The following is a 27437-nucleotide window of genomic DNA, read 5'->3' as shown; positions in this document are numbered from 1 at the left end:
TAAAACGCATTTACTCGAATTCTCATGAGACATAACCTTTAAATCTACGAAATGTCATATTTCAGAAATTTTAATTTATAGAAATTTTATTTATCATAATTTTCATTTATTCGAATAACCATTTAACATAAAATTTATTTGTCCGAAATTCCATTTGACATAATTTTCAAACATATTGAAAATTCGAGTAATGAACATTATAAGACAAATAAAATTTCGGTAAATGGAATTTCTTAAATATGAAATTTCGAATATTTGAATTCCAGTAAAGGGGCTTTATGACACTTGATAATTCGATTAAATGAAAATTATGACAAATAAAATGTCGATAAATGAAATTTATGTAACATAATATTTCAAAGGTTTGAAAATTATGTCAAATGTTAATTCGGAGGATTAATAATTATGACAAAGAGTCATTCGCAAAAACAAACTGTATGTCAAAAAAATTTTCAAAATGTTAAAAAATATATTAAAAAACAATTCGACTATTTAAATAATAGGATAAAGAATAAATCGATAAATTAAAAATTATATTGAATGAAATTTCGAAAACTGAAAATTATGCGAAATGAAGTTTCGATGATAGGAGTTTTGATGGTTTGAACATTAGGAAATTGAAATTTGGGGAATAAGCATGAGCCCCGCGTCTACTACGTATGCTGACGTGGGCCCAAGCTGCGCAAACGCTATGTTAAATTGTTCTAGAAAAATGACCACTTTGGCGCAGCGTCTCCATATTTCGGCCACTCCGATTCTGACGCTTACAGAGGTGACACGTTTTGAGAATCAGGATTATTTTTTAATATATTTTCATTAAAGAAATATATAAATAAGCGCGAAATAAATCAAGAACACTTTGCAATCGTTATTATAACAAATTGTGGTGTTTTTGTTAATCAATTTTCTTGAAAAAAAATTTTATTTTTTAAAATCACAAAAAACACTTTGTGTAAATTGCAAGACTACAGTGTTTTTGTGCATATTAATTTAATTCTGGTGTTTTTAGTAATTACTTTCTTTTAAGAAACAATTTTACTTTTTAAAACCACAAAAAACACTTTGTATAAATTACAAGACTACAGTGTTTTTGTGCATATTTTATTAATTTTGGTGTTTTTAGTAATTACTTTCTTTAATAAACTTTCTGTTAAGAAACAATTTTACCTTTTAAAATCACAAAAAACACTTAGTGTAAATTACAAGACTACAGTGTTTTTGTGAATATTTTATTAATTTTGGCGTTCTTAGTAATTACTTTCTTTAATAAACTTTCTTTTAAGAAACAATTTTACTTTTTAAAATCACAAAAAAAAATATGTAAATATTGCAAGACTACGGTGATTTTGTGCATATTATTTTAAGTCTGGTGTTTTTAGTAATTACTTTCTTTAATAAACTTTCTTTTAAGAAACAATTTTACTTTTTAAAACCACAAAAAACACTGTGTAAATTTCAAGACTACAGTGTTTTTGTGTGTATTGTTTTAATTTTGATTATCAATTTTCGAAATTGTGATGGATCGGGAGTGCAAGATAACTAGAGCTTTGCAGGAAGTGCTGTCTTCTTCCTCGGGAAACGAGAGCATTCGTTGCATTTCAACGAAAGTAAGTAATACAAATTAATCCTGAATAATTTCGTTTGCAACTTATTTGAATATCCCAATCTCTCAGTCAGTCACTCTCTTACATACTTATTCACTGATTCGTTCATAGATTTAACCTCTCACACATTCTTTCAATCACTCTTTCTCTTACTCCTTATCACTAAAACTACTTTCTTGAATAGATTCACTCCAGTTAAAAACATACTAACATACACACGTAAATAATAACTAAGGGTGCAGTCTCATGGCACCGTTTTGCGTTGCGTTTTGTAACTAGGCCATGAGTGTGAGAGAGATGAAGATATAGGTTCGCTATATTTGCACTCAGCCTGACCCATTATCTAATGGGAAATCCACACTTCGATCTAAGATGCTATAAGCTGTTTCCAGAATAGATAGACGCAAAGCTGGCGCAAACGCAACGCATTCCCATTTGGTTGATGCTGATTCCACACTTACCCAGTCGCTCCGCTTTTTCGTGGCGCTTCGCGTGAGACAGAAAAAGATAGAGATAGTCTCTGTCTTTTTCTATATCACGCAAAGCGCCATGGAAAAGCGGAGCGCTGGGTAAGTGTGGAATCAGCATAAGCATTGAGAAGCGTCGCGTCTGCGTTAGCCACGGAGTAATAATAAGGAGACTGTACTCCAATGTATCCCCTAATCAAACTGGTGCCAGATTTCTGGTTTGGTTAATTGAATTTCTTAAAATAACGTGCATTCTCAGTTTGCAACTATCTTCGTCACTCTTGAAAGAACGATGAGAGAGATTATTATTTTGACGTGTGAGTTAGAAAGTGTGGTTATGTTTTATTGTTGACAATATATATTATAGTATTACATAATATTAATAAATTGTAATATAGGAAATGTGTGAGTAGATATTAATTATATTAGCATTATAGCGATTATAGCATTATATTATATTGTATTCATTCACTTTATTATACAAAGAAAAGAAATACTCCGGTTTGACAAAAATAATCTTTTTATTAATATCTACTCACACCTATATTACAATTTATTAATATTATAATATATTGTACTTACTCTTCTCTTTGCAGTTTGTTAATTAATATTTTTTCTTATTTAAATCTTGATTTTCCCGTATAGTTGATGTTGTCAACAATAAAACATAACCACACTTTCTAACTCGCACGTCAAAATAATGATCTCTCTCATCGTTCTTTCAAGGGTGACGAAGATTGTTGCAAACTGCGCATGCGCGTTATTTTAAGAAATCAGGGTGGCCACATGTCAGTAAAGTCAGGGAAAATTTTTTGTCAGGGCAATTAAAAGAATTAAGACGGTCATGCAATACATTTTTTGCTCTAAACAAAAAAATTTTTGTCAGAAAAATTCGTTGTTATGTCAGTAAAATGTCAGGGAAATTGATAAAGTCAATCTTGCGGCCCCCCTGGAAATTCAACGAATCAAGCCAGACATTTGGCACGGAATCTCACTGGTAGTACAGTCTCCTTATTATTACTCCGTGGCGTTAGCTTTGCTGCTGATTCCACACTTACCCAGCGTTCCGTTTTTCCGTGGCGCTTTGCGTTAGATAGAAAAAGACAGAGACTATTTCTATCTTTTTCTGTCTCACGCGAAGCGCCACGGAAAAGCGGAGCGCTGGGTAAGTGTGGAATCAGCATATCTTTTTCTGTCTCACGCTAAGCGCCACAGAAAAGCGGAGCGAATGGATAAGTGTGGAATCAGCATGCGTCTATCTATCCTCGAAACAGCTATAAACGGGACACTTTCGTGACGCACTACCGTCGGAAATTACTGACACCTGCCCAAAAACATACCAATCTTTAAATCACCATTTCTCTGTAAAAAAAAAGTAAAAAAAATTAACAAGTATACCATTTGATTTTAGTATAGTAAATTACACAAAGATTCTAGCAAACAAACATTTTTTTTAAACAATTAAAAAATAAAAATTTGTGTAACAATTTTTTAAACTCTTGCATATTTTTTAAAAAATTCAGATAAAATTTGAAACTTAAATAGATGTCATCATTTAAGTCTCATCTTTAATTTAAGATTAAAAAAGTTAAAAAAATCTTTTTCGATTTACGAGATATCATTTGTGTAATTTATTAAAACTTTCAAATGTATATCATTTAACGTAGAATCCGATTTCCAAAATAGCCTATCACGTCAGGATTTCTTGTAATATTGACTTAAATAGCCAAAAAATGGCTATTTTGGCCACTTTTCGGAATTTTTTTTGGTTAATCAAAATTTTTTTTCAATTTGCGAAATTGCATCGTATAGTACTATATCTAAGCTTTAAAACCCATTTTTCAAAATTGCTTTACGTTTTTTGAAAAAAAAGTTATGTAGATTTGAAATAAAATGCCATTTTGAACTTCTTTATACCTACATTTGTCTAAATAAAAAAATTTCAAATATACATAACTTTTTTTTAAAAAATCGTAAAGCAATTTTAAAAAATGGGTTTTATAAGGAAGCAATAAAAACAATAAAACATATATTTTTTTGCACTTTTTAACTTTTTGAATTTTTAAATTAAAAAAAATGAAATAAAAACAATAGAAAATATATTTTTTTTGTTTGGAGTTTTTGCCCTTTTGGATTTTTAATTTTTTGGATCTTTTGGTTTGGATCTTTTGATTTGGACCTTTTGTACCAGAACGCTCTGGCAATAATAGCCCAATATTGGTTGCCAATGTTTGACCAAGAAAAAACTGTTGGCAGCCAATATTGGTTCATTATTTAGCCAATGGTGAGCATTGGCAATTTCCCATTGGGTAAACAAAAAAATTTTTGTCAGGAAAATTCGTTGTTATGTCAGTAAAATGTCAAGGAAATTGATAAAGTCAATCTTGCGGCCAACCTGATCTACGTCGCGCATTTATCAATTTCTTTCCGCAATGTAGAGGCAGCACAAAAAACCAAAAAAAAAAATGAGAAACGCATGACGCAGACGCGAAACGCAAAAAATTGTCATGTATTTTTCTCGCGTTTCGCGTTAGCGTCGCGCGTTTCTCACTTTTTTTCCTTATGTAGATACAGGTTTAGGCACGCGAGCAGCTGGAGAGCGCAAAGCAAGGAAAACTGACCCCCCACCATGCAGGCGCTTCCCCTTTCCAAATTTATTTTTCTGATAACTAATAAGCCAATATAAGGCGTTTCATTCTTAATACAAAATCTATAGTTCTTTTTGGCAATATTTTTAAAATTATTTAATAATATTAAATATGAATAATTTTGCTAATGTTTCGTTTACTTTTATTTTATGACAACATTTTTAAAACTACTTTTTTGTAATAGGGTAAGTGTGGGTATTTCTGCGAATTTTTAGTGTAGGTTAACTTTGCGAAGCTCGTCTAAGTTTACGAAAAAATGAAATGCAGTTTTTTCAATTACAAATTAAAGTTCAATTACTATATTTTCCAAATCATTAAACTCAATCAAATTTCGTTACTTATTTGTAGTTAAAAAAGTAAATTCAAAACTAATTGTCAACACATGTATTATTGTTGACTCGCGAATAATATTGTGTGACATTTATGAAGGAAACACCAATTATTGTGCGAGCATTATTGCAGAAAATCACGTGTCGCACAACGCGCTGGTTGTCAAAATAGAGGTTATGTTTAGTATGCGTTGCGCAGTAAACGTATTTAAAAATCACAATAATACTAACATGCAGTAAAAATTCTGATACTAATATAGTTTTAAGTATTATTAATTGAAAATCAATAATAGATGGGTAAATTAATATATTTTTCAAATAATGAAGTGTACTTCTTTGATTAGTAACACTGAAACGTGTATACTATAGTAAATATTGAATATATCAACGGTTTTTAATATGCATTCATGACTGCCATATTTGATAATTTCATAGAATTCTGTCATAATATATTTCAAATTTAAATAAATTAATTAATAATTGTCGGAATGTACATTTTTATGAGCTATATTCTACCAAGTAAGATTCAAAATAATTTTTGTAATTATTTTGAAAAAATTAGGCGTATATTTCAAAATGAAAATAATAATTCTTTAAATATCGCAATAATTGTGTCACTCGCAGGAATACCCACACTTACCCTATTGTTTTACGTGTCTTAATTAATTTTGGGCAGTGCCCAAGATAGTCCCGTAAGGGAAAGTAGTCTTCGTCTACCAGACGGTACAGAGCTATTAAATACCGATTAAATAATATTGAGTTAAATGTATCACAAACGAAACCTATTATTTATTTGTTAGATTTAACACAATAGGGGAGGGTAGGCTACATTGAACCGGGTATTTTCTAAAGTCGAAGAACTAATTAAATTTTACAAATTTTGATCAGGTTTTTGTATGAAAATAAAACTGAAGTACTCCTTTAGTTAATACACACATTACAAACACAAATTATTATGATTAAATAATGAAATTTAATTTTTTTCTAACCAGCTACACTTTTCTTATTTTGAAGGATGTGTGTCTACATTGAACCACATCTAATAAAACACTACAACTTACTTCGAAAATAATATTTCCACATTCCACTTACACATTGTAATAAATCTTATTTTCCACCCAAAAAAATAGAAAACTGTTGTTAAATAGTTGTTATTTGTTAATATAGGATATTAATATATTTCGATGTCAGGTTTTGTAGCAGAAGTGACAGTTTAATTTTATCAAGTTGAGAGCCATGCTGATCAAATTTCCTAACCTCAAAATAAATATTATGGCGCAAAATTTTAAAGTTCTACTACAATGTATAATTTCTATAACCTTAATTGCGCATGACTACTAGCATTTTTCTTATTGGTCAATAGAGCAGACAACTTTTGTAGTTAGGGCTACCACTCTTGAAACTGAAAATACGCTGTAAATTCGGGTGGTTCAATGATGCCGCACTCACTGTATTCACATGACATTCAAAACAAAAATTGTTTATAATAAATTTATGGAAGACTTAAAATTCTTTATCACATCGGAATATTGAAGTTGACACCCTAAGCGGCATAAATCACAAGTTTACTAATTTTTAAAACTTGCTATTTCAATAAAAAAAATTCATTATATTTCCACAAAATTTTTTGATTTGTACGTGAAAAACAGTTTTTTTCGTTTTTCTTTGTAAATAATAAACCTACGTGCTCGAAATTTTTGGACGTAGTCGCTTTCGGTAATACTAATTTATATATTAAATAAGAAAAATTCCACTTAGTCATTTCTTAGAAAATTAAAGTGGTTCACTGTTGACGCTGGTTCAATGTAGCCTACTCGAGGCGCATGAAAAGTCTTCAATTTTTATTTTCCGAATCTTTATTTTATCGAAATTCTTTTCATCTAATAAGAATTAATTATAATTTCTTTTAATCGAAAGAATAATTGTCAAAAACATTTTTTTTTGAATGACTAATCAACAAAATGTTTAATACTGCGAAAGAAAATTTTTTATAATCTTCAAATAACTGAATTATCATTTCTAAAAATTATTATTTTTTATATTTCTTATTTACACTAATATTTTTATTTTCGAAATGTCAATTTTGATAGATATTATTTTATAGATTTGTTAATAATTATAATAATTATATTCCCGAATTATTATTCAATATAATTCAAATATTACCGAATTACCAATTCTTAATTATATTAAGAATATATATAATTATATTATATATATAATTTTTTATACAAATTTTTTTATTGTATAATAACCAGTTTTTATAATTTTATTTTATTCGAATAATTATTTCGTATAATTTTTTTCTTACCGAAATTATATTTTAAATAATTTTTTTTAACCGATTTTTTATTTTTCCTAATATTCATTTATTCAAATAATTTTTTTTCATAATTTCTATATTTCCTAATTCGTATTTTACATAACATACATTTTTTCTAAGATTTAAATTCTCTAATTTTTTATTTTCCTAACCTATAAATGACATAATAAGAATTGCACCGAATAGTTATTTCACATACAGAGTATCCGGTTTCGATGTTTCCCATCTCTGAAGAATATGGCGCCAAATTTGAAAAAATTTTATTATTTTATTATTTAAAAATTATTAATTATTACAAATATTGTTTAAAACAGTTTCCCTAATGATATTTAATTGTTTTAAACGATATTTGTAATAATTAATAATTTTTAAATAATAAAATAATAAAATTTTTTCAAATTTGGCGCCATATTCTTCAGAGATGGGAAACATCGAAACCGGATACTCTGTATGTGAAATAACTATTCGGTGCAATTCTTATTATGTCATTTCAAGAAGACTAGAGACAGGAGGACTAACTGCAGTAGTGGGGGTAGGACAAATATAGGGGGATTATGAAGGCGTGGTTAGATTGCGCCAAGTATCGTGTTTTGATTCTGCACTTCCACTCACACACGCGTGTCACGTATTCAAATATATAATGTAAGAGTGTTGAGATGTGCAGAACCGAAAACAAGATATTTGGCGCAATCTAACTACGCCTTCAGAACCCACCTAATACTGACTCACTGCTGTGAGTGAGAAAACAGCCGAGTTAGCCCTCCTGTCTCTAGTCTTCTTGTGTCATTTATAGGTTAGGAAAATAAAAAATTAGAGAATTTAAATCTTAGAAAAAATGTATGTTATGTAAAATACGAATTAGGAAATATAGAAATTATGAAAAAAAATTATTTGAATAAATGAATATTAGGAAAAATAAAAAATCGGTTAAAAAAAATTATTTAAAATATAATTTCGGTAAGAAAAAAATTATACGAAATAATTATTCGAATAAAATAAAATTATAAAAACTGGTTATTATACAATAAAAAAATTTGTATAAAAAATTATTAGTTATTACAAAAATTTTGAAAAATAATATTTCGATGTAATAATAATTATGAGAAGTGACAATTCGGTAAAGTTATAGTTAGAAGAAATACAAGTTAGAAAATGTAGTAATTATAAAGAAGAATGATTAGGAGTAAAGAAAATTATGAGTAATTATGTTTATTCGAAAAAGTTAAAATTATTTTGAAAAACATTTATAAGAAAAGAGTTTTATAACAAATGATATTTCGATAAAATAAAATTTAGAGACTTTAAAATATAGAACATTTACACATTATAAAGAAATATTATTAGGAACAATAAATTTTTTAAGAATTGGTAATTCGGTAATATTTGAATTATATTGAATAATAATTCGGGAATATAATTATTATAATTATTAACAAATCTATAAAATAATATTTATCAAAATTGACATTTCGAAAATAAAAATATTAGTGTAAATAAGAAATATAAAAAATAATAATTTTTAGAAATGATAATTCAGTTATTTGAAGATTATAAAAAATTTTCTTTCGCAGTATTAAACATTCTGTTGATTAGTCATTCAAAAAAAAATGTTTTTGACAATTATTCTTTCGATTAAAAGAAATTATAATTAATTCTTATCAGATGAAAAGAATTTCGATAAAATAAAGATTCGGAAAATAAAAATTGGAGACTTTTCATGCGCCTCAGCCTACTCTCCCCTACTTATCCTAATAAGAAAAATATTATAGAATATGCAAATGCATGAGAAGCAAAAAATTATAGGTTTTGTGTGTTTTTCATTTAAATTAATTAAAAATTATTTTTGATCAACAACTTATGTCTGAAATTCTGAGGAATTTGAATATATTAAAAATTGAAAATGTTACAATTTAAAAAATGTATACAATACCGTCGGGAATTGTCTGTACGGCTGCACTCACACGTCCAAAAAATATACTAATCTTTAAATCACGATTTTTTTTTGTAAAATATAAATGTCAGAAAATTAACAAATATACCATTCAAAAGATTATTAAATTCTACGATTAATGATATATTCTCTCGAAATTCTAATTTGTAAAAATGTTCACTTTTTGCTTTTGAATCAGTAAATTTTACTAATAAATTAGTAGATATAACTATTTATTAGTAAAATTTACTTATTCAAAAGCAAAAAATCAGTCAATAATTATTCAAATTACACTAGAACCTGTCTTGGTAGTTCTGGATCGTTGAGACTCTGTTTACATAGTTTGTTGGAGAGGAAAGGTGGAGGGTTGGCGGGGACTTTGAAATGTCGATCAATGCCGTGCCTAATTGTAGAATAAAAAGGTTCTCAGTGCTCGATGCTACTTATTTCATTTGATAACTTAATCATTATTTACTTTTTTTAAATATAAATACATTTTATTTTTGTATAATATTCACGAGTGTTCGATAGAGGCGTTAAAGCGAGGAGCAAAAGTAAATAAAGATGGCCGGCTGTCAAATGAAACACGATTGCAATTTTCTTAAAAAATAAATTAACGAGCGTACTTTCGACCGTATATAAAGAAAAATAGTATACATTATAAGGGCAGAAAGTTCGAAAGCCCTAAACTACGCGATGATCATTTCGCGCTGTGCAGGAATTTCGAACTTTCTGTCCTTATAATTATTATTAATTAACTGTTATTATTTACATAATAATTAACTTCTAAACAAGTGAATTGAAAATATGCTAATGTCATGGTTGCCATACAACCTGGAAATAGCATGGGAATTGAAAAAGAGTATGGAAAGCCTGGAAATGGCATGGCATGGAATTTGAACGAATTTCTGGAATTTTTTGGGTTAATAAAAGATATTAAGACAAATGTCATTCAACATGTTATTTTTCTTTAAAAATGTTAACATGCAATTTTTATTTTCCATGTTATCTCCTCTTTAAATTAATTTGATCTTTTTAAATCATTGACTAAAACTGTGAAAAATAGGATTTTATATATTTATTAGTATTACGATTGTCAAGATTTGTTGTTACTACACTGGAGACTACATAGAGAGTGACTCTATAGAGAGTAAAATTTCGGTTGCGACGCAGTAGGGGGACAGAAGGAGAGAGATAGGTGGTAACGAAATTGAAAAAGTTGAAACATGAGCGTATGTTTCGGGTGTTCCTTTGATAAATATTCTTTACGTTTAAGTACACGGAAAGAAAAAGTCCGTCAATCATTAATAGACTAGTATATTACTTTGAAACGGGACACAAAATCATTGAATGGATAACATACTTTGAGTCACAATCAATGACGAGTTGCTTGCTAAAATTTAGAAAACTGTCTATTAAATTTTCGATGACTATCAAAAGCATTCAAAAAATTCAACTTCTTTCAGAATTATCCCTAATTTTAGACACTATTTGGTACAGAATGAACAAATTTTTTTCGTTGCACAGTTCCGATATTTTATTTACACTCTTAGACGCTTTAGACCAACACATTTTCGCACTTATAATAACTACACGTAGAAACGCACACTTATAACACTTTAAGTTTAGAAGCGAACTGTTCTTATATACCAAATAACAAAATTTTTCACAACTTGTGAGAAATGATTTTGCACTAATAACTACTTTTTAATTAGCGAGAAATATAAAAGAAAATATATTTTCATCGAGATCAATTTCTAGACGCAATTCAACTGCAAATTATTAGTTAAGTTAAATATTCACATTACACATAACAGTATATATAGGGATATGTATAGCAGACTGCAAAAACACATGGACTATAGTGAAACCGGAGGAAATGCGCATCGGTACACTGCGCAACAATGCGCTAATGAAGAGCACCGATTTAGAATACGAGTCAACTAACATTTCACAAACTTTTCACTAATGATTCGTAAACATTCAAACAGCCATTGATAACAATTCAGCATTAAATCTAAAACAATTGGTCACATACTGGCATTCTAATCAATCTATGACTCGTTTTTTACACTTTGATGAAGTTTTTCAATTTTTAAGTAAAGTTAAGTAACCATCAACGGAAAAAGAGTCCCGTCTCAAAGTAATATACTAATCCATTAATGGTTGACGGACTTTTTCTTTCCGTGTATGGTATTTTCGTTATTGTGGGCTTTTTTAAAATGAAAGTTATGAATTATTATCCGACACCTTCTAGATACACAAAAAAATAAAATATATTAGAATGTATATTAAACTATATATTATAAACTATAAATGTGTACAAGAATACACATTTTTTTATTCAATGTATGATACTGAACGTTTACAGTTTTCGACGCTAGGGGTGGCGTCAAGGACGAATTCTATAGAGAGGGCTAAGACTCGGATTCTACTCTCTCCAATAGGACTTCTATAAGAAAACTAGATTTTTATGGTTATTTTCAAACTCTTAGAAATTTTTTAAAAATAGTGCCAGAAAATATAAATTTTTTTATCATTATGTGCATTTTAAAATTTTTTTGATCTCCGTCTTACATGTGATAAAAATGTTTAAATTTTGTCTTCAGTTTAACTTAAAATTACTTCACGATGATTAATAATGATTAATAATGTTTTTATACTTTAAAAATATTCTAAAAAAATGTGAATGCACATTAAAATAAAGATAATTGTTTGATGTTTAATTTTTCTATATATTATTTATAAAAAAGAGGAATATTATTTCTTTTATAAATATTCAAATTTTACATATTGGCCCGAGTAAAATTTAAAATAGAAAGGCTTTAATATTTTCAAATTAATTTTGCGCAACTTAAATTCTTACTTTTGAGTATGTATGAAATAAAGTAGATTCAATAGAAAAAACTATATTATTTAAAAAAAAAAGGAATTGAAAAATCGAATATCAAAAGTATTACTTTCAGAAAAATAAACATAAGAATGCACTGTTTTGTAAAATACTTGTTTTTTTATCACAAATAATTCCTAAATTTTTAACTGGAATTTTTAATATTTTGAACCTAGAAAAAGCCTGAAATTTTGAAATCTAGATTTTGTGGCAACCACGAAAAATATTGAAATATGTGGCACTGAAAAAAAATATGGAAAGTACAGGCATAATTTTAGTTATATTACCCATATAGTATTGCTGGAGTAGAAACAGCCCAACAGTTAGGGTATTTAAACCATACCATTAAAACTAGACGAAAATTGGTAAAGTACAGTAACCTCTTAACCAGATTTGACATTAGTTTTGTTCGCTCAGAAAATAGGTGCGTGTGATTCTGACATATATATTACAAATTATAGGTTAAGTGTTTATCATCTTTAAATTTTTCATTTAACCTAACTATTGAGGTAAAAACAACATTTGGTTTCTCAAAACTTGACAGAAATTCATAAACATAACCAAATTCCTATCATACCAAAAACATTTCTTTCAGTGTGCATATTATCTAGATGTTACGGTTTAATATCTCAGATATCTGAGATATCACAGATATATAATTTTTTTATATATTATTTGTAAATAAATAATAATAATTTATTTATTTTGTTTATTATTTTATTATTTATTATTTTAAAAATTTTTTTTATGATATATTATTTTCTCTCCAAATGACCCGGTAGATGATATGTTTCATAAATTTTATAAACCTTATAATACCAAGTGCATTATATTTTTTTTGTAAAATTTGTCATTATAATTGAATATAAAAATTAAAGACATAATAACAAGGGTTTTTAAAAAAATTATTTCAATCATTTTTTTAAATTATAGTTTTTTAAAATTTAGTAAAATTCATTTACAAATTCTACAAAAACAATTACTTAGCTAATCTATTGCATACTTATTGAATCAGTTGTTTACTTACCTCAGAAGTTAATAAGATACTTAGAAAAATAGACACTTATTTTTCTATTCGCTAATACATTCGATCTCTCATGCACTCACACATTTAAGAGACGCATGCTTATTCCCGAAATCTTTTTTAACCAAATAGTTATTTGATATAAAACTACTTAACTTAAAATTCACATAATATGCACATTATTTGACATAAATTTCATTGCACACAAAAACCATTTAACATAAATATCATTTGTCATAGAATTCATTAAACAGAAATAATATGTTACATAAAACTCAGATAACTTAATTCCCATTTGACATAACAATTATGTAACATAAATTTCTATTGACATAAAAAGCATTTAACATAAATTTCTTTTGACATAAAACTCATCTAACGTAAATTTTATTTGTTATAAAATTCATTTGACATCAATTTCATTTGACATAAATGTCATTTAACGTAATTCTCATTTGACATAAATATCATTAGACATAAAATTAGCTTGACATAAATTTTATTTGACGTGAATATCATTTAACATAATTATTATTTAACGTAAAATTAAATTTATATAAATTTCATTTAGCATAAATGCAATTTAACATAATTATCATTTGACATAAAATATACTTGACATAAATTTCATTTGGTATAAATCCCATTTAACATAATTTTTATTTGTCATAAAGTTCACTTGATATCAATTTCATTTGACGGATAAGTCATTACACATAATTCTCATTTGACATAAAATTCAGATGTCATAGATTTCATTTTACATAAAGATCATTTGACATAGAAATATAGGCGCGAATTTCAAAGTTGGCGAATCACAATATTGTTGATAATATCTAATTGGTTACATTTAAAATTGGCGCCGATATTTTTATGTAAAATGTAATTTGAGTAAAATGATTTTTATGTCAAATGAGAATTTTATTGAATAACTTTTATGACAAATGAGAATTGTGTTAAATGTCTTTTATGTCAAATGAACTTTATATCAAATGAAAATTATGTTAAATGGGATTTATACCGAATGAAATTTATGTCAAGTAAATTTTATGTCAAATGATAATTATGTTAAATTGCATTTATGCTAAATGAAATTTATATAAATTTAATTTTACGTTAAATAATAATTATGTTAAATGATATTCACGTCATATGAAATGTATGTCAAGCTAATTTTATGTCTAATGATACTTATGTCAAATGAGAATTACGTTAAATGACATTTATGTCAAATGAAATTGATGTCAAATGAATTTTATAACAAATAAAATTTACGTTAAATGAGTTTTATGTCAAAAGAAATTTATGTTAAATGCTTTTTATGTCAATAGAAATTTATGTTACATAATTTTTATGTCAAATGGGAATTAAGTTATCTGAGTTTTATGTAACGTAATATTTCTGTTTAATGAATTCTATGACAAATGATATTTATGTTAAATGGTTTCTGTGTGCAATGAAATTTATGTCGAATAATGTGCATATTATGTGAATTTTAAGTTAAGTAGTTTTATATCAAATAACTATTTGGTCAAAAAAGATTTCGGGAATAAGCATGCGTCTCACATTTAATCAATCAGTAAGTTTACAAGTCACTTATTCTGTAAATTAACTTCACACTTACGTAACTCACTAATGTATTAACTCATTAATTCGAATATGAGACAAGTCACACCCAGAAAGTCTCCCCCGGACAAGTCTCCACAGAGACATAACTCCCCATGGGACAAGTCTTCCCATGGACAGCTCCTCCCAGAGGACAAGTCTTCCCAGGGACATCTCTCCCCAAATGTAAATATTAAATGTAAATAATGCCATGAGTAGACAAGTCTCCCCGGGACATCTCTCCCCATTAAAAAATTGTTTATTAAAACAGTGACAAATTCAAGACAAGTCTCCCCAGGACAAGTCTCCCCGGGACATCTCTCCCCAGTAAAAAATTGTTTATTAAAACAGTGCCAAATTCAGGACAAGTCTCCCCAGGACAAGTCTCCCCGGGATATCTCTCCCCAGTAAAAATAATTTATTAAAATCGTGTCAAATTCAGGACAAGTCTCCCCAGGACAAGTCTCCCCGGGACATCTCTCCCCAGTAAAAATAATTTATTAAAATCGTGGCAAATTCAGGACAAGTCTCCCCAGGACAAGTCTCCCCGGGACATCTCTCCCCAGTAAAAATAATTTATTAAAATCGTGGCAAATTCACGACAAGTCTCCCCAGGACAAGTCTCCCCGGGACATCTCTCCCCAGTAAAAAATTGTTAATTAAAACAGTGCCAAATTCAGGACAAGTCTCCCCAGGACAAGTCTCCCCGGGACATCTCTCCCCAGTAAAAAATTGTTTATTAAAACAGTGACAAATTCAGGACAAGTCTCCCCAGGACAAGTCTCCCCGGGACATCTCTCCCCAGTAAAAATAATTTATTAAAATCGTGGCAAATTCAGGACAAGTCTCCCCAGGACAAGTCTCCCCGGGACATCTCTCCCCAGTAAAAATAATTTATTAAAATCGTGGCAAATTCAGGACAAGTCTCCCCAGGACAAGTCTCCCCGGGACATCTCTCCCCAGTAAAAAATTGTTAATTAAAACAGTGCCAAATTCAGGACAAGTCTCCCCAGGACAAGTCTCCCCGGGACATCTCTCCCCAGTAAAAAATTGTTTATTAAAACAGTGACAAATTCAGGACAAGTCTCCCCGGGACATCTCTCCCCAGTAAAAAATTGTTAATTAAAACAGTGCCAAATTCAGGACAAGTCTCCCCAGGACAAGTCTCCCCGGGACATCTCTCCCCAGTAAAAATAATTTATTAAAATCGTGGCAAATTCAGGACAAGTCTCCCCAGGACAAGTCTCCCCGGGACATCTCTCCCCAGTAAAAAATTGTTTATTAAAACAGTGCCAAATTCAGGACAAGTCTCCCCAGGACAAGTCTCCCCGGGACATCTCTCCCCAGTAAAAATAATTTATTAAAATCGTGGCAAATTCAGGACAAGTCTCCCCGGGACATCTCTCCCCAGTAAAAAATTGTTTATTAAAGCAGTGCCACATTCAGGACAAGTCTCCCTGGGACATCTTTCCCCAGTAAAAAATTGTTTATTAAAACAGTGCCAAATTCAGGACAAGTCTCCCCGGGACATCTCTCCCCAGTAAAAATAATTTATTAAAATCGTGTCAAATTCAGGACAAGTCTCCCCGGGACATCTCTCCCCAGTAAAAATTATTTTTTAAGGGGGAAGTCTACTGTGACAAGGAAAAGAATAGGCCGATTTTTGCAGATTTTTTTTCTATCAAAATACGACTTCGACATTAAATTAAATTAAACCGGCCTGTATTATATATTCAAGTATTTGTAAAAAAAATTTTAATTCTAAATATTTAAAATTGCCGTGGTGGCACTCCTTTAAGCGCAATTTTATTCTTTTTTAGGTGCACTAACCCATTAACGCCTAAAACTTCAGAAATTTTGCGTTTAATTAAAGATTTAATTTCATATACTAAAAATGCTTCAGGCAAGTAACTAAAGTGTTTCTTTATGTTTTCGGGGTCGCTCGAAATAATGATTAATTATTGAAATATGTAAATAATTATTTCTTACTGAAAACATTTTTTCACACGAATACATGTGTCACAATTTGGCACAAACTTATTGAAGTTTCAAAATATACAAAAGCGAAAATAAAAAAATAAAATGGCGGCTCCAAAATGGCGCTAATTAAAGAAAAAATTATTCAATTTTTTATGGTGCACCGATATTTACCATGGCTATGAAATCTAACAGAACTTAGTGTTTATATGTTTTTGAGGTCGCTCATGACGAATATAATCGTATTTTCAAAATTAAAAATGGCGGATCAAATATGGCCGACAAAATTTTTTGAAATTTACTTGATTGGATTAAATTTTGTTACTCAGGAGTTTTTGAGGTCGCAGATTATGAATCTGCTATCGGATTTTTAAAATTCAAAATGGCGGATCCAATAAAACGGACAAAAATTATTTAAATTTACTAGATTCGATTGATACTTATTTCAAAGGGTTTTTGAGGTCGCTGATTATGAATCTGCAATTGTATTTTTAAAATACAAAATGGCAGATCCAATATGACGGACAAAAATTATTTAAATTTACTAGATGCACTTGAAGATTTCCTATCTGTCATCTCAAATTGTTTCATCAACATTTTCACGTTTTAAGTTTAAAAATATTAAGTCTTATGATAGAACAGTGTTAAAAGAAATTTTCAAAGCTGAGCCAGTTAGATTTGGAACAACAATTTTTTGATTGTGTTCTTCTAATGGATTTTCTTTGTATTTTGCCTTATTCTGACTATTCTGCCTAATAGATGGTCATCATTTTAAAATTTCAGGCGAATAGAATTGATAAAATAATTTTTGTCCGACATATTGGATCCGCCATTTTGTATTTAGAAAATCCAATTGCAGATTCATAATCTGCGACCCCAAAAACCCCTGGGTAACAAAAATTAAGCGAATCGAGTAAATTTTAAAAAAATTTGGCGGACATATTGGATCCGCCATTTTGAATTTTGAAAATCCGATTATATATTCATCATGAGCGACCTCAAAAACATATAAACATTATGTTCTGTTAGATTTCATAGCCATGGTAAATATCAGTGCACCATAAAAAGAATTAAATAATTTTTTCCTTAAATTAGCGCCATTTAGGAACCGCTATTTTGTTTTTGAATTTCCACTTTTGCATACTTTGAAAGTTGAATAGTTTTTGCCAAATTGTGACACTTGTATACGTGTGAAACAAATGTTTTCAGTAAGAAATAATTATTTAAAATAATTTTTTAATTTTTTTGCAATTTGATGCACAAAATTCGCCATATTTGATTTTCTTTGCAAAAAATTTAAGATCTAAGCCCGGAATCTTGTACAGCGACCCCGAAAACATAAAGAAACACTTCAGTTACTTGCACGGAGGATTTTCTGTATATGAAATTAAATCTTTAATTAAACACAATTTTTTGAGGTTTTAGGCGTTAATAGGTTAAATAAAAAAGATATCAACAAAATCCTTCATCAGACGAGATTCAATACTATGTAGATGACAACCATATTTTGGTTTTTTTGGTTTAGATCACCAAGACGTGAGATTTCATGTACACGGTTAGTGCGCCTAAAAAAGGACAAAATTGTGCTTGAAGGAGTGCCACCACGGCAATTTTGAATATTCAGACTTAAATTTTTTTTAGAAATACTTTAATAAATAATATAGGACGATTTAATTTAATGTCGAAGTCGTATTTTGTTAGAAAAAAAAATCCGCAAAAATAGGCCTATTCTTTCCCTTGACAAAGTAGACTTCCCCCTTAATAAATTATTTTTACTGGGGAGAGATGTCCCGGGGAGACATGTCCTGAATTTGGCACGGTTTTAATAAATTATTTTAACTGGAAAGAGATGTCCCGGGGAGACTTGTCCTGAATTTGTCACTGTTTTAATAAACAATTTTTTACTGGGGAGAGATGTCCCGGGGAGACACGTCCTGAATTTGGCACGGTTTTAATAAATTATTTTTACTGGGGAGAGATGTCCCGGGGAGACTTGTCCTGAATTTGTCACTGTTTTAATAAACAATTTTTTACTGGGAAGAGATGTCCCGGTGCGACTTGTCCTGGGGAGACTTGTCCTGAATTTGCCACGATTTTAATAAATTATTTTTACTGGGGAGAGATGTCCCGGGGAGACTTGTCCTGTATTTGTCACTGTGTTAATAAACAATTTTTTACTGGGGAGAGATGTCCCGGGGAGACTTGTCCTGGGGAGACTTGTCCTGAATTTGCCACGATTTTAATAAATTATTTTTACTGGGGAGAGATGTCCCGGGGAGACTTGTCCTGGGGAGACTTGTCCTGAATTTGCCACGATTTTAATAAATTATTTTTACTGGGGAGAGATGTCCCGGGGAGACTTGTCCTGGGGAGACTTGTCCTGAATTTGGCACTGTTTTAATAAACAATTTTTTACTGGGGAGAGATGTCCCGGGGAGACTTGTCCTGGGGAGACTTGTCCTGAATTTGCCACGATTTTAATAAATTATTTTTACTGGGGAGAGATGTCCCGGGGAGACTTGTCCTGGGGAGACTTGTCCTGAATTTGCCACGATTTTAATAAATTATTTTTACTGGGGAGAGATGTCCCGGGGAGAGTTGTCCTGGGGAGACTTGTCCTGAATTTGGCACTGTTTTAATAAACAATTTTTACTGGGGAGAGATGTCCCGGGGAGACTTGTCCTGGGGAGACTTGTCTTGAATTTGTCACTGTTTTAATAAACAATTTTTTAATGGGGAGAGATGTCCCGGGGAGACTTGTCCTGCGGAGACTTGTCCTGAATTTGCCACGATTTTAATAAATTATTTTTACTGGGGAGAGATGTCCCGGGGAGACTTGTCCTGGGGAGACTTGTCCTGAATTTGGCACTGTTTTAATAAATAATTTTTTACTGGGGAGAGATGTCCCGGGGAGACTTGTCCTGGGGAGACTTGTCTTGAATTTGTCACTGTTTTAATAAACAATTTTTTACTGGGGAGAGATGTCCCGGGGAGACTTGTCCTGAATTTGGCACTGTTTTAATTAACAATTTTTTACTGGGGAGAGATGTCCCGGGGAGACTTGTCCTGGGGAGACTTGTCCTGAATTTGCCACGATTTTAATAAATTATTTTTACTGGGGAGAGATGTCCCGGGGAGACTTGTCCTGAATTTGCCACGATTTTAATAAATTATTTTTACTGGGGAGAGATGTCCCGGGGAGACTTGTCCTGGGATGACTGGTCCTGAATTTGCCACGATTTTAATAAATTATTTTTACTGGGGAGAGATGTCCCGGGGAGACTTGTCCTGGGGAGACTTGTCCTGAATTTGGCACTGTTTTAATAAATAATTTTTTACTGGGGAGAGATGTCCCGGGGAGACTTGTCCTGGGGAGACTTGTCTTGAATTTGTCACTGTTTTAATAAACAATTTTTTAATGGGGAGAGATGTCCCGGGGAGACTTGCCCACTCATGGCATTATTTACATTTAATATTTACATTTGGGGAGAGATGTCCCTGGGAAGACTTGTCCTCTGGGAGGAGCTGTCCATGGGAAGACTTGTCCCATGGGGAGTTATGTCTCTGTGGAGACTTGTCCTGGGAGGACTTGTCCGGGGGAGACTTTCTGGGTGTGACTTGTCCCAACCCCATTAATTCATTAAACTCGGACACTTTCTCATATTGTTAAAAAGTCACTTATTCATCAATGCATTCACTGACATACCCGTGTAGAAATTTCCTTATTTCTCCCTGCCTATAGTGTGGCCTCCACTAGATTTCAACTAAAATCTATAATATAGAAAAAGAAATTGGGTCCCTATAAAATTCTACTTAAATAATAATTTTGATTACGAAAACTAATTTTATTATGGATTAAAATTATTTAAATAAGAGTGAATAAAGACATTTTTTAACCTAACACGACTTAAATACTTTTAATTATTGTTTATTATTATAATTAAATATTAATTTATCGTTACATATGTTAGTAACCAAATTCTTATATAATGAAAACATAAATAACCTTAGAAATTGAGGAATTTTTTTTTTAATGCTTGCTGGTTACCCTTCTGAATAATTTATAAAAGAAATGAATAATTTTATAATAAATCGGTAAAACTAAGAAATACTAATTTTTAGAAGCTAAAGAAGTAAACTAAAACTTTTAATTGAAACCCCACCTAAACGACCTTCAAAAACAGCTAGAAACTAACTATTTTTTCTAGTTCGGAATCTTTTTCAGACGTGGTAAGCTAATGAATTCACCAACAATACCCTATCACCATTTCTACATAGGTATTCAATGAAGCCGAAAAAAATGTTTATATACAAATTATTTCTCAATATTAATATTTTGTTTAATTTCTTGTTGCATGAAATTAATATAATATCAACATAATTTTGCTTAAAAGTTCTCCATAAAGTTTCATTTTTTAACATTATCGGAGTTTTTTTTTAAATTTCCCAGCAAACACGTTATATAAGTATTCTATAACAGTGAGGTTACAGTGTTATAGAACATTTGTTCCTAACTAGTTATAGATCTGTGATAGAACCTGATTGTAACAGAGTTCTAGAACATAGTTACAAGTTAGTTACAGAATAGTTCTGTATTATGCTTATGTCACAGTTCTATCACAATGTGATGTAAGAGTTACGTAACTTTAATGTCGCAAATTTTCTGTAACTGTTGTTCTAACCTTGTTCTATAACTGTGTATGAACATTGTTGTGTAATTGGTCTAAACATCTGTTGCAATGCAGTTCTGTAATATACAGTTTAACATTGTCCGAACAATGTTAAACTCTTCTAACAAATTTGGTGTAGTTCATATTATTTTTAATATAATATAATATAATTCGTAATAATTTATAGAAAATACCTATATGGGTGATTCTTCATTAAGTGGTCACTTTTGCTTCCCCTCTGTTTCCTATTTAATAACTTGAAAAATTGTTATCTAATCTACTTCAAACTTTTGCATAATTAATCTTCAATATGTTTTTTAGTAATATCATAATCGAAAAAATTTTTTTAATTAAAACAAAAGTTGTAATTCAATTGCAAATGTTCAAAAAATGCACATTTGTCGTTTCTCCACACATGAATCATGAAGTTTAATATGTTTTATTTTGCACAAACTTTATTTTAAACGTTTTTTTATTTATTCTATTCGAAAGTTCATCTCAAAAACTAAGTTTTAGTGTGTCGTTTTCTAATTTCCATTAAAAAATCTGTGTAAAAATATTTTTTTAATATTTTCCCCAATCTTTTTTTATTTAGAACTGGAGTTTACAATTTCATTGATTTTCATTAATTTTATTCCCTTTTTTAGTGCGATTTTATTTGTCATTAATATTATTAAGTTAATAAGTTGTATTTATGTTAAATTTGCAAAAAGAAATGTAATTTTTAGATTTAAAACTACAAAAGTTACTATTATTTTATAGCGTATTTTAATGGTATGTAACTCCATACCCGACAAAATTGCCGAATTCTAAATGTATAAAAAAAAATAAAAATAATAGTGATTTAGAGTAAGCAAATCTCTTTAATAATCTGCAAAAATTGTTTATTTTTATGAATTTTTACGGTTTCAATGAATTTTTTTCTTTGATTTGTAAACTCCAGTTAAATAAATAAATAAAAAATAATAAATATAATAGTAAACAATAACAGGGTTCCTACAGAATCTGGAAATCATGGAAATGGTATGGAATTTTTAAAAGGCTTCTGGAAATCAGGGAAATAATGGAAAAGGCCTGGAACTTTTAAAAGTTTCTAAATTTTTTCTGTTTTCTATTTTTTCTCTTGAATAGAAATTCAAATAATAACAAAGCTTAATGGCATAAAAGAGAAGAAAAAATATTGAATTTTAAGAAATTCGATTTTTCGGATTTTTGATAATTTTATATAATTTTAGATTTTTTACCAAAGAGTCGAGACTATTAAATAAGTAAAGTATTTTCCAAGAGCCCAAAAATAATGAAGCTAAATCCCATAAAAGAGAGGAAAAAATGTTGAATTTTAAGAAATTTGGTTTTTTGAATTTTTTCGAATTTTTGATAATTTTAGATTTTTTACCAAAGATTCGAGACTATTTAATAAGTAAAGTGTTTACCAAGAGCCCAAAAATAATGAAGCTAAATGCCATAAAAGAGGAGAAAAAATGTTAAAATTTAAGAAATTCGGATTTTTGATAATTTTCTATAATTTTAGATTTTTTACCAAAGAGTCGAGACTATTAAAAAAGTAAAGTATTTTCCAAAAGCAAAAAAATAATGAAGCTAAATCCCATAAAAGAGAAGAAAAAATGTTGAATTTTAAGAAATTTGGTTTTTTGATAATTTTAGATTTTTTACCAAAGAGTCGAGACTATTTAATAAGTAAAGTATTTTCCAAAAGCCCAAAAATAATGAAGCTAAATGCCATAAAAGAGAGGAAAAAATGTTGAATTTTAAGAAATTCGGATTTTTGAATTTTTGATAATTTTCGATAATTTTAGATTTTTTACCAAAGAGTCGAGACTATTAAATAAGTAAAGTTTTTTCCAAGAGCCCAAAAATAATGAAGCTAGGCTTCGAAGTGACACACTTTTCCATCACGGAGAAAAAGGAATAGTTGACACATCCAGATACATGGATATCACAGCCATATTATATTGAAAAATACGGGATATCCATAGTTAAGGTTGCTGCATCCATATTCTATGGCTGGCTGTATATTGTTGGAGCAGCAAAAGATCTATGGTTGGGTGATCCATAGTAATGGAAATGGGAAACAAAAAAATTAGAATCACTCAATTAATTAAATTCTATGTCACTTGAGATATTTTATACACATTTTTGTTAATTAATACACACCACTTATTGAATAACCGCATATTAACGAAATAAATTATTAACCGATGGGGGAGACACGAACCCTAGACCTAACGCATACTAAACACTAACGCTATCCACTACACTATACACGCAACTACAATATTTGAGCATATAATATTCCTTATATACTATACACATATTTCTTGAAAATGAATTTACATAAACACTAATAGACAATAAAGATAATAAATAATAAACAATTATAACACTATTTATACACAATAAACTCACAACGTGATTATATAGACGTAACAGGAAACCGACGCGACGGACAAATTGAGACGACCATTTTTAAATAGATGCCATGATAATGAATTGTGCGCAACATGTATCGAAATTTTGAACTAACTGTGGATCTCCCAACCAAAGTTTATATGGATGAGGCAGCCATATGTGAAAATCCATAGCATGAATTGTAAGCCCAACCATGCTTATGGATGTCTCATCCATATTTAATTCAACAATATAATATGGCTCCCTCATCCATTGAATATGGAATGTGCTTCCATTCGGAAAGTTGTCTTTTCCATTGAATTGGATAACACAACAATATTCTGCTCAACAATATTTTTATGGATATCTCTCCCAGACCTTTTCTTTCCGTGCACTTTTTTTGGTCAAGCCTACTTTTTGCTACTTATTTTGTCAAAAAGCTACTAAATGCTACTTTTTTCCAAAAAAGGTAAAAAAAATTTACAGAATTCAAGAATTTTAGTTTTTTTGGTGAATTTCGTAGATTTCAAAAAACCCGCCAAGTGAATTAAATTTATTATTGGACGCGTGATTATAATATATTATAATAATTACTAATAGTGGATGTTTATTAAATTACAACTTTTTAACGTTTCGAATTTTTCGTATCTAATTTTATTATTCTTTAAGCTTCTTAAAAAAATTAAAAACTAAATTTTTCACTATATAATTTAATAGTAATACCTTTTTTGACTTTATAAAAGTTCCATCAAGTATAGAAAAAATCAATTAACAATGAAAACTTAATTCTTTTGGTTATATAAATTGTTTGATTAAAAATCCAAAATAATATTTGTTTAACGTGATTATTTATTATATTATGTTTACAAACTTTATGTCAAATTTAAAAATATTAATTGTATTTTCAATAATACAGTGTTTTAAGTCGGTTGTTCAATAATAAAAAAATCATTTATAAAGATTTAAGATCTATCTAGAAAAAAAATTATAATTTTTTTTATTGGAATTAAATTGCTCATAATTTATTATTGTACAAAATTATGGCTATGTGGATTCTTAAATTAAAAAAATTTATATGACTAAAAACAATCCATTTTTTCCATTTTGATAGTTGTTATTAGTAAATTACTAAAAAATGTTTACGTTTCATTTTTAAAAATTAGATGGCTGATAAAAAGTTATTGATAGTTTTTTAAAAAATAATAAGGAGAAAGAAGGTGTCAATTTAACTTCTCAAAATTATGAGCCTGTTATTAAAAAACAAATTCTTATGAAAGATCTCATTTAAGTATTATTAACAATTACATTTCATTATGTAAATAAAACTTTCGAATGTAAAATATCGACAAAAAAGCTATTATATTTTCATGTTTTATGTTTATTTTTGAATTTTTGATAATTTTCGATAATTTTAGATTTTTTACCAAAGAGTCGAGACTATTAAATAAGTAAAGTATTTTCCAAGAGCCCAAAAATAATGAACCTAATGCCATAAAAGAGGAGAAAAAATGTTGAATTTTTTAGAAATTCGGATTTTTGAAATTTGATAATTTTTGATAATTTTAGGGGAGAGTCTCCAGTTGTGAGACACCTCCAGTTGTGAGACAGTCAATTTTTTTTAACATGCAATATTAAAAAGCCGATTGGTTTATATAAAAACATTTCTTTTTATAAGAGCCAACTTTTTCGTGTACACCGAAGCGGATATATAAACTGTTTTTGTTAAATACTAACACTGAGGGTGATAATCGACTAAAAAGCGTTTTTTCAATAAATGCAAAGTTCTTTTTTTCCAAGTTAATTAATTGGAAAAGGTAAATGTAATGCATTTTCTTTTAGGGTTTTCCTTATATTTTGTGATGCAATATTGCATTGTTCCAATCTGTGGTTGAAAATAATTTAATTTTCCTTTTTCAAAATAGCGCCAATTTCTGAGTGTGAGACACAGCATATCACCAGTTGTGAGACGGTGTCACCCATCTGGGCAGCATAAAAAATACGACTTTGCAGGCATACTATTTAAATGTTGTTTTGATTTTTTTTCTAGTATTTTTGGGCATGTCAAGTGGAAAAAAGTCAATTGATTCAGAAGAAATCAATTTTAATGCTCTTGTTGAAGCTATTAAATTGTGTTTATTTGATAGTCATATTTTGGCGAATAAATATTATTATTTAGTATATAATAATATATATTAATATATTTAATTATTTCTACTAAACATAACGTTTTATGTCAAACTTATTAAATTTTAGCAATTTTTAATGAGTGTCTCACAACTGGAGACATTTTTTTTTTTGAAAAAAGCGATGTGCTCGGAAAATGTATCGTAAATTTTTTTGAGTTCAACGAAACACTATACTTTCTTTTAATAAAAGTTGCGTATTTCTGTTACCTTTCGAACGGTGTATTTTATTTACAATTTTGTTTACCCGTTTAAAATTTACGGGTCAAAAATAAAACCCGTCTCACAACTGGAGACTCTCCCTTACATTTTTTACCAAAGAGTCGAGACTATTAAATAAGTAAAGTATTTTCCAAGAGCCCAAAAATAATGAAGCTAAATTCCATAAAAGAGAGGAAAAAATGTTGAATTTTAAGAAATTCGGATTTTTGAATTTTTGATAATTTTAGATTTTTTACCAAAGATTCGAGACTATTTAATAAGTAAAGTGTTTTCCAAGAGCTAAAAAATAATGAAGCTAAATATTATCAAAGAGAAGAAATACTGTTGAATTTTAAAAAAATCGGTTTTTCGAATTTATGATAAATTTTGATAATTTTAGAATTTTTACCAAAGGGTGGAGACTATACGGCCATGACTATAGTCATGGCCGACTATATCAGGTTGCACCGTTTGCGTAGTACAGTAGGAATGAACGTGAGGAACAAAAATATTAAATGTCAATTACTCTTATTCAGGATTCCTACAGAAATCCGAATTTAAAATTCCATACCTTTTCCATGATTTCCAGGTCAAATTTTTACGAAATTCCAATAGAATTTTAAATCTAATTTTAATATTTTTGGGCTCTTTAAAAACACTTTACTTATTTAATGGTCTCCACCCTTTGGTAAAAATTCTAAAATTATCAAAATTTATCAAAAATTCGAAAAACCAATTTTTTTAAAATTCAACAGTTTTTTTTCTCTTTGATAGTATTTAGCTTCATTATTTTTGGGCTCTTTGAAAACACTTTACTTATTAAATAGTCTTGAATCTTTGGTAAAATATCTAAAATTATCAAAAATTCAAAAAACCGAATTTTTTAAAATTCAACATTTTTTCCTCTCTTTTATGGGATTCAGCTTTATTATTTTTGGGCTCTTGGAAAATACTTTAGGGAAAAGTGCGGATAGATGCCCCCTTTCTCAGTTCTCCAATATGAAAGAAACTATATTTATGGATTATTAGTTTTTTTTATACCTATTGGCCATAACAATTTTACTGTAAAGTACCAGCTTGCTGGCACCCCGGGGTTATTAGTTATAATAATGTAAAAATTTCAGATTGCTGAAAATGTCCAAAAATTTTCAAACTGCTGGACAAAATTCCTCATTAC

General features: G+C 29.2%; 1 long non-coding RNA gene across 1 annotated transcript in view; it reads left to right on the top strand.

Moving 5' to 3' along the window:
• Nucleotides 1-736: 736 nt before the first annotated feature.
• Nucleotides 737-27437, top strand: part of LOC122501830 — a 31271-nt gene continuing 4570 nt past the window's right edge. Inside the window, exon 1 of the long non-coding RNA XR_006301588.1 lies at nucleotides 737-1607. This is a non-coding gene — a long non-coding RNA (uncharacterized LOC122501830). The remainder of the gene's footprint in view (nucleotides 1608-27437) is intronic.

This window comes from Leptopilina heterotoma, unplaced genomic scaffold, assembly GCF_015476425.1.
Source record: "Leptopilina heterotoma isolate Lh14 unplaced genomic scaffold, ASM1547642v1 Lhet_217, whole genome shotgun sequence".
Lineage (NCBI taxonomy): Eukaryota > Metazoa > Arthropoda > Insecta > Hymenoptera > Figitidae > Leptopilina > Leptopilina heterotoma.
The sequence above is the reverse complement of the archived record's forward strand: the minus strand, read 5'-3'. Positions and strand labels throughout refer to the sequence as shown.